The sequence below is a fragment of the Takifugu flavidus genome, chromosome 18 (genome assembly GCF_003711565.1).
Source record: "Takifugu flavidus isolate HTHZ2018 chromosome 18, ASM371156v2, whole genome shotgun sequence".
Classification (NCBI taxonomy): domain Eukaryota; kingdom Metazoa; phylum Chordata; class Actinopteri; order Tetraodontiformes; family Tetraodontidae; genus Takifugu; species Takifugu flavidus.
In genome coordinates, this window is record NC_079537.1 from 9,885,523 (window position 1) to 9,899,245 (window position 13,723).

At 49.2% G+C, this 13,723-nt stretch overlaps 1 protein-coding gene across 3 annotated transcripts in view; it reads left to right on the top strand.

Annotated features, from left to right (window-relative positions):
- Positions 1-1,302: 1,302 nt before the first annotated feature.
- The window catches only part of elfn1a (extracellular leucine-rich repeat and fibronectin type III domain containing 1a), a 39,690-nt gene continuing 27,269 nt past the window's right edge, over positions 1,303-13,723 (top strand). For 2 of the 3 annotated variants that reach the window (XM_057014921.1, XM_057014924.1), the window contains exon 1: positions 1,303-1,607. The gene's annotated coding sequence lies outside the window, so the exon portion shown is untranslated. Of the gene's footprint in view, positions 1,608-1,713; positions 2,218-13,723 lie in introns of those variants that run through there. The other variant, XM_057014923.1, reaches the window with a different exon arrangement.

The following is a 13,723-nucleotide window of genomic DNA, read 5'->3' on the forward strand; positions in this document are numbered from 1 at the left end:
TGCCGAGTCCTCACGCCCTTCCTCCCTGAGACGAGGGCCCAGCAGCCCCGCTCCAGAAGCGCTCGGACCCACCTTTCCATACCCGCCGTAGCTACGTGGAAGCAGGGAACATCTGTTAACCCCCACCGAGGTCATTAATCCCATGAAAAATGACACTGGGATCATCTCAACCATGATCCATACATCTTTATTAATATCACCATTTGTTTCCCAAACATGCCGGCAGGTGGGACCGACTCCGGCCTCTGCAACTTCCTGCATCCGACCATTTATCAGCGGTATATATACATATTGATTTGCTGTCGCTGGGGCCGAAGCTTAACCTCTTCAGTGAAGTATGGCTTCTTTCAAAAGCTGCCCTGGCTCCTTCCTTCCATTTAACCCTGGAATTTACAGACCGGTGCCATCTGAATGTGCCCATCCTTCACTTGTCTGAGGGGATTCCTTAATGGCTTCATCCTCCATCAGCACGCCCATGCACGTGTCATAACACAGCAGCCTGTGGCTAATCGAGGGTCCAAGGACAATGGCTGCTATGTGCCGCGCATACGAGGCTGCAGGGAGTCCAGATGGGACACAAATATTAGTTATACGGTAAAAAGCGTGTTTATTCGTCCCTGGGTCGCGTTGCTTCCACATGGCCCCATGAAACATTAAAAACCAAACTTTTAAAAGCTCCATCCTATTATTCGGGCTATTGGTCAAATCAAGCAGGTTTAATCATCATAAATATAACACACGGGTCCGCGGGTGCAAAATGCCGGAGGCGATTGGGAACCTTTCCTCCGGTTTTAAGTCAAACTCACCACGCGGTGAGTTAAATGAGAGACGGTTATGAAAGGGCCCCCTGCCGGTGGGAGCGGGGGGGCTTTCTCCTGGAAATACAGCGCCCTTTCATGCGGGAAGAAATGAGACACAGCCCCAGCTAGGTTGTGAAATTGAGCGATACAAATCCACGCCCCGGCGCCGCGGTGCGGGCAGCGCGCACGCACGCACGCACGGGAGGGGAAACAAGAAAAGTTTGCCGTAGAATTAATGACTCGACACTAACCGGGTGACGTCGCCGAGTCTTAATTAACTTCACTTTTCAGCAGCGACTATACAAGTTGCCAATAACCCTTTAGAGGATCCGCGATGAACCCGTCACCATTTATAGCCTCACGGTGACAAACAATCTTATTATGAGATTTAAACTTTGCCTCGGCTGCAGGAGGATCAGCGCACGCTCCTCTCGCACTCGGTGTTGAGCGCGTCCGCCCCCCCCCCCCCCCCCCCCCCAACGCGACTGTGGTTCAACTCCGCTGTCAGATCTCAGTGGAAGAGGAGAAGCCAGGCAGGGCGGTGAAAGGAGCTCAGCCCTGAACCGAATCACTCAGCGCTCCGTGGATCTTTGAGACTCTCCTGACGCAGCCCGACGCAGTTCCGCGCGCCTCTCGCACGGAACCAGAAATCTGGAATTCTTTTGTTTGCCCCCCCCCCCCCCCCCCCTCCCCGCTTGCTTTAATCTAGCAGCAATGATTCATGTGAAAATGACCCGTGTTCGCGACCTACAGTGAGCAGCCAGCGTCGCACCAGGACGAGGCTCCTGCTCCGCGAGCTCCAGGCAGGTAAGCGGCTTCTGCTCCATCTTACATGTTCACATGGGGGGGACTTTCTTTACATTTGCAGTTACGTGGAGCAGCGTCTGCTTCTAATCTCTTGAAATGACATTTGGGTTGTCGGGACGGGGAAGAGAAAATTCCAACTCTCGCGTCCCCCGTCACGCCGGTGCCTGCGCACCTTTGCAAAAACGCGCTGGCGAACATGAGCTGAATATATCAGAGGAGAAGAAACTCGGAAAAGGTGCGAAGTCTTTGGGAATCGGCGCGGAGTGCGGCGCGCGCGGGACGCGGGGGCCACTTTTCTTTGCTTTGACTGCGCTTTATCGTGTGACGCACGCACGGATTTGAAGTTTTTCCCACCCCGGAGGTCCACTTCCTCCCACTGCGTGTTTGCTTTTGCCTTTAACTTCCTCAGCAGAGGACCGAGGGGACACTTTGGACATTGTGAAGCTCGAGGAGGGCTGAGCCGCAGGAGCCGCTTCAGCACCGCGGACAGCTCCACACGCACCTTTTAGTCCAAAGCCAAGTTGATCTCATCCCATCTCCTCACAGTCTGATGTAAGGACACCCAAGACCTTCCTCGGAGGGACGTTGGGAGGATTCTCTGCCCAGAAGTGTGAGAATTTGCAGCATGGAGGGTGTTTTATCGTGCACATGCACAGGCTGGTGCGGTAGCCTGCTCATAGTGGAGTAGCCTTGTCCTGCCTCATTCAGATTAGGAGGATTTTAGCGTGTCTGTGCCATCTGTCTGGGAAACACACACACACACACACACAGACACACACAGAGACACACAGAGACACACACACACTAGCTGGGTAGTGTGATTTTTCTTGATCAGATGAATATTTGAATCGCGGTTCTGCTGCATCATCTGGGTTTGGCTGAATTTTACTCTCCAGCTCATACAAAAAAATAAGAAGGGGACAATAATCGAGGCAGCCTGAGCAGCCTGATTTACCCCACTGAACTTTTGCCACCGTATTAATTGTTCCGGCCATTTGCCTCAGCAGCTCGGCCTCAGAGCAGCTTTTCCAATCAGCTTGAATTATTCCACAACTTTTCTTTCTTTTTTCTCTTTTTTTTTAACTGCAAAAGTTCCGAGCGTTCGTAAACCTGGGCGCTGTTGCTGAGGCTGTCTTTCACATTAGCCTCCCCGTCTTCCTCTTCCTGTCCCCGTCTCCCTTATCTTGATTATGCAGCTGGATGTTTGAGTCAGCTATTTTGTATGCAAGTTGCCTTAGCTCGCTTCTTTGTGGGGAAGAGAGGGAGGGAGATCGTGCCAAGGATACTGAGAGAGAATTACAGCTTCTCATGACGGTGAGGGGTGGGAAAGATGAGGCTGCCCGGTTCAATAAATTGCTGTTTGAGAGAGACGGATACCCCCGGGGGACAGCAGTTTTGGAAATGTGACCAACCCTTTCTAAATGGAAATGGAAGCTCACGTTGCATTTGATACATTAGAGCATCAAAAATTCTTCTCCGACAGACCTGGATCTCCATCTGTTATGCGTTATGTGGCTGGTGTGATGCTTGCTGCACCCACTGTTTGCATTTTTATGCGCGCACGTCGTGGTCGTACAGACGCCGTAGAGGAAAAAAGAGATTCATTAGAAGCACGGCCCCTGTTTGTGATGTCCTGTTGTTTGAAAAGTTGCACCTAAACACACTGGTTGCGTAGTTAACTGTGTGTGAAGTGTAATCAAAGCCAGTCGTTAATGATGATAGAAAGAAGCGGGGGACATATGGCACAGCAGCGTGGCGGCGCCCCGCTCCACATCGCCACAGCAGAGCTGTAAAAGTCCAACGGCAGCTTCTGGTGCTGCATGGTCGGAGCTTGGATTCACACGCGCTGTCACTCGTTGCTCATGTATTTAATAAACCGTCTAATCTTCACAGAGCAAAGCCGCAGAGGCCGAACCTGTGATGTTCTCTCTGTGTTGTAAAAGTCAGGGTCATCAACGCCGCAACCGGGGAAAGGAAACGCTATCAACTTAAAGGGTTTGAGCGGGGGAGGAAGTCGCTGAGTATTTCCAATCGCCAATGAAGGCTGTAGCTACCAGATAAGACTTACAATGCAGAACCCGCCGACCCGTCGGAGCCGTTGCCGTGCTTCTACCTGGCGCCGGGGGCCACTCTGATGACCAAGAACGATACATTTGTGCTTAGCGGTTAGCCTAACTGGCAGTGGTGGATTCCAGGGCACACTTGGAGAATAAGCCAACATCTTTGTTTTTGCCTGCTAGCATCTTTGCTACATTTCAGAGGAACGTTGCCAGATGACTTTTGGGGGATTCTTTTCATATTCCCCACCAACTGATTAGACCACAGGAGTATTGTAGCTCCTGTCCGTGCACGCGCTCACTCGCACGCGCAGCCAGGGTACAGTTGACAGATTGCGGGGATCAAAAAAGAGATCTGGGGATTCAAGCGCTGGCATAATTAATAAAGAAATAAACAAAACTGAACCCACCCGGGGCTGCTAGCAACATTTCTGCGTCGTTTCCCCAGTTACCTGCCGACTGCCTTATGATAGATGAATCCCTTCAGTAAACAAGCATCACGGAGTGGCAGCGAGCGCCGCTCTGCCTCTTCCTCTTCCTCTTCCTCGCCAACTCCTCCGCACAGTAATTACATGCTGGGATGCAAAGCGTGGCGGAAACATGCAGGCACCTGCTCTTCATGATGAATCTCCTGTATGAGAGAGGCCATTAAAGCTGATCCGTGACAGTCGCCTTAATGATCAGAAAGAGCGCGCTGGCCGCCCATTTCCACTGTATCAATGTCAGCTCGCTTAACCATTCAACATTTTCTGTATTTACAGACTCGAAGGGTCCTGATATAGAACATCATATATCAGCGCTGTTGTTATTTATCACCATTCTCCAACAGTCAGGCTCCATTGAGGGATTCCATTGTGTGATTAAGGCGTTACCAGGCGGTAATATCTGACTCTTCCACATTTCTAAACGTGTTTAGGCCTTTATAGAGAGCAAGATTAGCATACGAGGCTATTTGGGTTAATATCTGAGCATCGCTGTGGATATAAATGTGGAAAGTGACAACTACTCCTTTAAGAAAGTCTGAGTGATGACATATACTCTCTCTCTCTCCCTCAGATACACACACACACACACACACACACACACACACACACACACACACACACGCATCTCACTGAAAAGATAGGACACCAATCACATTAATTGGATCCTTGGGGAAATACAAAGCTCAGAGAGTATGTCTGTAAAGTCCGAGGCAGTCAAAGTCCACAAAATAAGAAAATGCATTTAAAATTGGATCCTGTCACTCTTTCAAATTAAAGACAATTTAAACAGACACCATTTTTTTTTCTTATTTCCCCTCCTCTTTTGCGCAGATGCTTCTATCAGGTTTTAGTGGGGCTGCAGATTATCGGAGAATCTCAGCATGACAGGACGATTCGCCTCCTCAAACCCGCTAGGAAATTTAAAGCTGCGGCCTTTAAAGTGGACATTCTCCACAGATAAAGCCCCAAACCACTATTTCACTTTAATAGCGCAGCGTGCGTGTTTCATTAAGCACTGCAAGGGCGCATCATAATAATCAATATGCGGCCTTCGTCCCACTGAATAATAAGCCTGCGTCCTGCAACTCAAGCAATATTCGCCTGTAGCTTTAAATGTCTCCAGATGTCTGCGTCCCCTCCTGTTGTCCATCAGCAAGGCTGAGAGCTGCTAGACTCAGTCCTCATGACAGCACCGTTGTGTTAGCATACCAACGGTAATTGGCTAATCAGTCAGGTGCTCTAAGAACCCCCCAAAGAGAAAAGAGACAAATCAAAGAGTTGATCTCCCATTAGCTCAGTGCCGTTGGTGGACCGCAGATCTGACGATGATGATCAAAATGCTAATTCACGAGGCAGATCGGAATTAAAAAGCAGCCGTTTACACGCGACCTAATAAAAGACGTTCAGCCTCAGATCTCCAGCCTGTCGAAGGACGTCCTGCCAATCAGCATCAGCAGAAGAGACTTGGATGATGCTATTGATTGATTAGACTAAATTAGTGAATAAACCTCGATGAAACCTGTTGATAATTGAGGAATTGTGCGTATTTGTTATCAGAATCTTATTAAATTAACTAGACTGTGGCAGCAGCTCAGCATAGCGGCATCCCACAGGGTTCTGTCCTTAGTTACATGCATGTTTTCCAATCATTAAACTGATTCCTCCTTATTTTTTGTTTTATTTTATTTTTTACTGGCCTCATTCCATTTAGAGCTGAATCAAGTGACCTGGAGATGCTCAGAATGACATCCACCCTTTTGTTTTGGTAAAATAACACATCTAGCCATGGAGATTGATGGTTAGCTCCGTGCATCCGATCACCTGGGCCCAACAAACATTTCCTTAAGTGTACAATCGGCCCAAGTGAAAGCAGCACAATCAGCCGTTGGAGGGTTCATCCACGCTTCGCTTCGATTCGCTGCTGTGGGAAGGTCGTTCTTTAATCGGCCTGTTGAGGCCTGACAGTCACAGTTCCACAAATGTCCGGTGGATCGGTGAAAGAGAGCCGATTGCTTCCTATTGAGGCAGATCCATAGAAGAGCCTGATGGCTGATGGGCGGCTTCTATAAATAGCAGGCCTAAATAACAAGGTTAGTTGGGTCAGCAGAGTAGAGCGGCCTCTGCCATTAGATTTATGAGCGAAACAATGTTCTGGCGCTTATTATTACCACTTTTCTTAGGTCCTCGGGCAAAATAGCTCTGGTAAACACATATTTAGTGATCTCATATATGTTCGGCCATGATATTTGCACTCGGGCATGTTGTACAGTTGACTCCGATTCACGATCCCCTCACGAGCGAGGAAATAGGCGCTCATTTCCAACCGCCTCTCGAGTCAGCGTGCAGCTGTTGCAACAGAAGGCTTTTCACTCCCCAAAATCCCCACATCTGTTTCAGCGCCGCCGTTCCCGCATCTCCTAACGCGCTTCTCATCCTCCACCTTTGCCAGTTTTAGGGAGCGGGAGCCTGCTTCACACACCGAGCCAGGTTGTAAGTAATCGGGTGACTGACTCATCAATTATTTGGACCGCCATATGCCGAGCCGCCCTAACCTCCAGCTGACCCGGTTTGCTCTGCTGTGGGGAACAAAGGTCAGCCTTGTGTGGAAATAATTAAGGAAAACCTCCTTTGATGTGTGTTGACTCCTAAAGTCGACAGGCTGCTAGCTTGAACGCATTTGAACGCTTACCTCAGCCCACAACGGCACTCAGAGGCTGAGTTATGAGGCTTCCGCTGGGTTCCATCGTTTTTTTAATTTTTCCACTAAATCAGTTTGTCACCGAGACAGTGGAGATGTGATAGCGTTGCCATAGAAACTGGTTCCAAACTTGGACCGAACGTGCTAGCGTCTACTTATAAAAATGTGCCAGCATTCACACCATTAGCAGGCCGCAGTGTACCATAACACTCCCGCCGGAGAGCGTGGCTGCACACTTGACTTATTGTTCTTCGGCGTTATCGGGCACCTTAATGTGATGCAAATGGCTCAAAGAGCCTGGCCTCCCCGCGGTGGCGTGCACGCCACGCTGAACTGTAAGTGCTTCACACGATGACCTGCACGAAGGGGGCCGAAGAGGCCGCCGTGATGAATTAATGAATCCACACGGTGTTTGTGAACAGTCCTTCTGAGTCAATTCTGGATCTTTGTGAGTGACTAAACAATGCAGTTGTTAGAAGGGCGAGAGAGAGTCAGAGAGAGAGAGAGAGAGAGAAGTGTCCTTTCGGGATACAATCAATTGCACAAAGAAACGGAGCCAGCCACATCAGCCGAAAAGTAATGTTCAGAGCGAGCGGAGGGCTGCGCCAAGCTTCCAGAGGGCTGCGGATCATGACTCAGATCAGTTTGCTGGACTTTTCTTGGCAGCATTCTGGCTGCTTACAGCAGCAAACAGGGGAACACCGATATTTACCTGAATTTCCGCCACTTCACCTGAACCGATGCGTCTGAGCAGCAGCCGCCACGTAAACCTCGACGCAAACACCCTTTATTTTTTAGTGACCATCACCCAGACGGCTGGAACGTGGTCCGTCCCCGGCTGCAGAGCATTAATCTGTCGCCCCACCTGTCGTCTCTGAACTCGCGCCCTGCGCTGCTCATTAAACAGCGCCGGCTTTCAGGCCGAATCATCTCAGCCTGGCGGTCGCCCGCTGTGACACCAGAGCGCCGTGAGAAAAAAGGATCTGGGTGCCAGATTGTCAGCCTTGTGAAGTGTTCCTCAAATAAATATGAAGATTATGTGCAACGCCAGCACAGCCATTGATGCTCCTGGACGGAGCTTTGATGTGTGATGATGAACTCTTCATTGGTTAACTCTGAGCTTTGTGTCTCTCTGAAACAAAGTGCATCTGCGAGTCAGGAGCAAACTTCACCCACCGGGCAAACGGACCCACACCGAAGCCTCTCAAGACATCGATAATTATGGCGAGAATAAATCTTTGGGGCTTGACGGACATCCCAACATTTATGACTGTCGGGCAGCTGAGGGTCTCGCTTCAACTGTAAATCAACAAACTTTTTGGAGACTTCTAGACTCCATTTTGTGCCGTTCAAACCGTTTTTCCCCCCACAAAGTAGAAATTGTGGAGATTGCCTTCCCGAGCTGCTGCTGCTGCTGGGAGAAGTGATAAATACTGAAGCCTCGTGGTGTCGAGACAGGAAGTAAAGCTGAAATAAGGGCTGGGATTTATCCGGCTCTCTGCTCACCTGGCTGCAGAGCTCGTGCGGTCGGACGCAGCTGGAAATCTGCTCATGTTGTCCACAAACGATCAGGGACGCCAACCTTTGCTGTTCCATTAAAGGAGGCGTTCCCCGCTCACGTCCTTCAGCACCTTCAGACTGTTCAGAAGTAGTTTTTGTATGAAAACTTTCTTTCCTGCTGTGCAGTTTATGGCAGGACCGGTTTTGACCGGTGGCCCGAAGTGCCCATGAGCCCGCGCAGGCTACACTCCCATCGGAGTCCCACCTCCAGGGAGGATGTCCAAGAGTTACACCTGCTCAGAATCATCCCCCTCACGATATCATCGTTCTGTCTTTTATCCCAGCATATGAGAAGAATCCTCTTTAATCTGCCACCTACATAAATGAATCTATTAAAAATCTATAGGCTCGTTTTCTCGACAGGAAGTTCCACGCAGTGGAAATCTGATTAATTTAACACAGCACATACAAGAGGGACACATTTCAATTAGGCTTTTTTTTTTTTTTTTTTCTCGCCAGAGTCGTGTGAAGTGAGCCAGATCTAAAGGTTTAATGCGTCTTGACCAGCGTGGAAATCCACATCAGACGGAGCGGATATATCTGCGTAGGAGTGCAGAGCGGCTGGTTGCACGGCCGGTTAATGGAGGCTCGGGCTTGACTAAACGCATCCTTTTCTGTCTAATGTGATTTACACAGTTAAAGGCAAACGCCTGCTGCTGCTGCTGCGCGCCAGGCCCAGCAGCTTTAATTAAAAATGCTAGCTCCCTCATTTATTCTCACTGTTTAAGGGCTTTTCAATGTTCCCCTTTGGTTGTTCTAATCTGATGGCCGAGGCACGGCGGGGGAGACACCGATTCCTGCACCCGTTACCCAGATACAATCATAGCTCCCTAAATTAGAAGCACGTTAACGGCAGCCACAATGGCGCCGCTCTTTGTTTATCTCTTTGTCTGAAAGTTGAGGAGAAAGTTGCAGCTTGTGCCAACAGATGAAAACTGTATCAATCCCTTCCAGACCCCGGGATGTGCGCTTGATGGGAATGATTAAATAAAAATTACAAAAAAAAAATCAGGCATGAATGTTTCATTGAGGGAGCGTTCAAAGGGACGACAGGACTGTCGACAGGACGTTTCAGTTGTGGGAAAATAAATGCAACCGAGCCCAAAGTGTCAAAGCTTTTCCGGGTTTCAATCCGAACACAGCCAGATCTGAGAGATACGGGCCGGCTTCCGCTTGGCCGCGGCTCTAAAGCTCCGACAGGCAACAGGAGAGGGACTTTGGGTCGGTCACGGATGGACCGCCAGCGTGTTGCTGTTGTCTGTGGCCAGTTAAGCTTGAAACGTAGCACCAGGAGCGGTCACCAGTGGGGCGCTTTGAGCGCCGCACGTGCTCCATAAAACCTCTCCAGTGCCGAAGTGAACCAGTTCACGGAACCAAAGCCCGGGCCGCAGCCTCGTCCTGCGAGATGTGTCCATTTTGTGAGCAGGAAAGCATTAGAGAATGAATATTTCATGGCCCGTTTCCACAATCTCAGCTCAGTCGTTTTAATACTGCAGAGCAGCGCTCAATATTTATCCAGCACGTACGTGTGACTTCATTCTTCACACACATTCCGCTTGTTTTTCCACCAGAACCTGCGTTTCCGTGAGCCGACAGCTGGAAAGGAACAGAGCGAGTGCTTTCAGAAAGCTTGAGAGATGCCAGCACCTGTCTGGAGGGCTCAGCTGGTCCTGGACGGCTCTGCCATCCCTCAGACACGCGTTATTTTGGTTTTATGTCCTTTGGAGTTGGCTCGCCGATCCCACCTATAGTGTCTGAAGCCCCGGCGACGGGTTTAAGTGCTGTAGCTGGAGTTCCACTCGCCCTCTCATATCGCTGGTATTGACTCAGACAGTTTGACGGAGCGAGCGAGTGACTCAGTAAAACACAGCGCGGGAGGCAGTTTAGCCAGAACTGCGGGTCAGAACGGGCCAACCGCTGCGCTTCATTAAAGACAGAGAAAAAACAATATTCTCGATTAATCAGTCCTGATGATCCAAGAGGTGGAACAGAGGGGCTGTGACCCGACACAAAGACTTCTTTATCCCTGAGAAAGGTCCCAAAAAGAAGCCTTTCGACGTGAGATCCTGTCGATTTTGTCTGGGTTCTTCTCTAATAACTCCGGCCTCTCCTGCGAACTCTGATGTATAAGCTCAGCAACCACTCCGGAGCTCAACTCTGTCAACTTCACACCTCCCTTTCGAATCCATTCGTCACCATCAGGACCGCGTTGCGTCGCAAAAACATGCTAAATATTACAGCTGTCAGGCGCTTTGATTGGGTGTAGCAGGGCCACACGGGCGCTCCGCGGCTCTGGGTGGCTGTAAGCTCCCTCGTGGACTTCTCTGAATTACCTGTCAGCATTGATTACGGGGCCTGAGTGGGGATAGGATCCTGGATATTCTCTCTCAGAATTAAGATAAGCTCCTGCCTGCCTGTGCGAGATGCCCCTTATTGACCCACCTGTTGGGAGCGATGCGAGGTGTGCGTTCAAACGCCCGGGCCGTATTATCCTCCGGAGAGACATGCATGCAGAGCATGCAGCACCCACTGTCCTCATCTGTTCACTCCTCCCCATCGACTCCCCATTCCGCGGACTCGCTCACCTTTGTTTTCAGCTCTTGTTTTTCATCTGGCTCCCGCTCACCTCCATTGCTAAGCTATCCGCCTGCTTTCATTCAGCCTCGTCGCTCGCTCGCTCGTTCCACACCTCGCTGACGGCATATTTCCGAAGAGAATGTCCCGTTTCTGCTCTTATCCAAGCAGAAGTAAAGCAGTCAGCTCAATTAGCTGGTGAAAATGAAAACATGCATTTGAATAAACCGTTTCCCCCAAATGGTTAAGAGTGCAGAGTTGCTAGTCACGTTGCTAAATATCCGCAAAGAAAAAACACATTTGACGTCATTTCTAACTTTGAAGCTGTCCATTTTTTCATGAATAAATGAAGCTAATAAAGGGTGTTTTGCTAGCATACGATGGAAACACCATGTTTAGCTAGATTTCAGCTAATAACTGCACTGATGGTTGTAACGTCTTTGCTGGGCTAAAACTGAGGAACCGGTGATGGATGGTCGCGTCTGAGTGACCTTAGCGGTGAGTTTTTTCCCACCCACTGTTGTGTCACTTCTCCATTACCACCAGAATGATTGTTTCCCCTCAATCACCGCAGACCATAATTAATCAGTATTTATTTCGAGGAGATTTTTTTTTGAGTGGGGGGACGACTGCGATTAATTAATCAAAATGAATGTTTTCTTCTGACAAGCCTAATTTAAATATGAACTGACTCCCCAGTAATGATCCCATTACTTAGCTATTCAATGGCTCCACAAATCACTTTTTTCGGGGGTATTTTTACTTAAATGTGTCCTCAACAGCCACATATAGTGACAACCATTGGCGGGACACGACGTCTACATTAAACTTCCTCCTTGTGAGCTGCTGATAGCTGTAAAATTCTCTGACTTCAATAATATTTACACGCCCGGTGACATTTGAAACCTCAGCCCTTCAGAGCTTTGACCTGACTACACTGTTATTATTATTAATTATTCATGTTAGAATAATAGCTTTCCCTGACCTCTGGTCTCATGAAAACGTGACTGCGGCACCAGAGTCGAGCGGGTTGTCGTATTAATGGACTGCTTTTTGATTACAACTTGAAGCTAATTGACCAGCGGAGGCACAGTTTGGAGGCTTCTCCTCGCTTCCACGCAGCAGAGCAGGGCTGCGTCTGCGAGGAGGTTTTACCTCGAAAACAGATGTAGGTAACGTTGTCACGTTCTCTCAGCCATCTGCTTCATCGGGGGGCGGGGAGGGTCCTTAGACCGTGGCTGCTATAATTTGCACAGCTTCACGTCTGATGTTCCGTTGATGAGAGTCTCGTGGCTCCGAGTCTGGAATCTAATGTAATTCCGTCAGAGGCCTGATTACACTCTAAATGCTGTGCAGACTTTTCAATATGTTGGGTTAAGTAGATACTGGGAAGATATATTTTCTGCCTTTTTTTTTTTTTTTTCCTCGGGGATTTCAATTACAAATAGTGATGGGTTTTTCAGCAGGAGGAAAGAAAAAAAAAACTCTGTGACTTTGCGGTGATCCTCCTAAACTCTTAATGCAATTTTCAGGTGCAAAGAAGGCAATTTAAAAAAAAAAAAAAAAAAATCGGCTAGAGCCTAACAAATGCATGTTGGAAATGAGAACCCAGGAGCATTAAAAACACACTAAAAACCAAAACGCAACCGCTGATCCCAGGTCTGTATGTTTTGTTACCACGTCCTGATCCGCAGTAATAAATGAAATAAAAGATGAGAGTGGATGCCTTCATAATGGGAGTCCTTATCGTGTTCGCTGCAACGCGGCAGTAGTAATTGTGCCCTCGCCATGGCATTTTGTTATTGTACTTACAGTTCCTAATCCGGCAGCTAATCCCCCTCCACTTCGCCACAGCGCCCTGAATTATCCCCGCCCGCCGCACTTTCCTGGGCAGCTGTCATCTGCTCATATTTACCTGTGCGAGATGTGTGTTTAATAGGGAGCTATGGCGCCGTCAGCAACATTTTATTGGCTTTTATCCGGCTGAATAATTGTGCCTGTGACGCCACAGAGCCTGATGAGGCGTGAGAATAACAGCCTCCTAATTGGATTCATTTGCGGATGATCATTGTCTCCATTATTGCTATTTGTGTACAATGATGTGGACGCAAGCTTTCATTGGGCCCCTCGGAAATGAGAAATTAGCGGGCGTAAATTGTTTCGAGACCATTCAAAGCACACCTTTGCCTCCCCGGGGTCGCGTGCACGCCGAGCCGCGGCTAGCCTCGCGTGCGCTAGTCAGCGCTCCCCTGATTTATTACCCGCCACCCACAGAACATGTTTGTGGACGTTGTGAAGGGAGCTCAAGGACGGGGAGCTGCGGCGCTATCGCCCGACAGTCGACTCAGCCTTGGGCACATCCCACCCCGAGGTTGACACCGTTTCCATGCCGCTATCGCTGATCGAGTGTGCCCAGACTCCCTCGGCGAGCCAGGCGTACCAGCCATGTGTTCAGAGAGGATTTTATGGCACAGTTGCAAATCCTCCAGGCTAAAGAGCCCAACATAACAACATACTCGAGGCCGCAGCTCCGCAGATCTCAGGGAGAGCGAAGCATAGCAGCAGGAAACGTCGGCAACCATCACTGACGTGTTCGGTGAAACGTCTCTACTCTTCAGAGCATTTTTTTCTGAATCTTTATCCTCTTGTCATCTCCGGTTAATTACTCATTTCATCGAGCGGCTTTAGCATGTAGCACAAAAACAGAGCCGGGAAAAGTTTCCTGCTTTCAATCCTATCGAT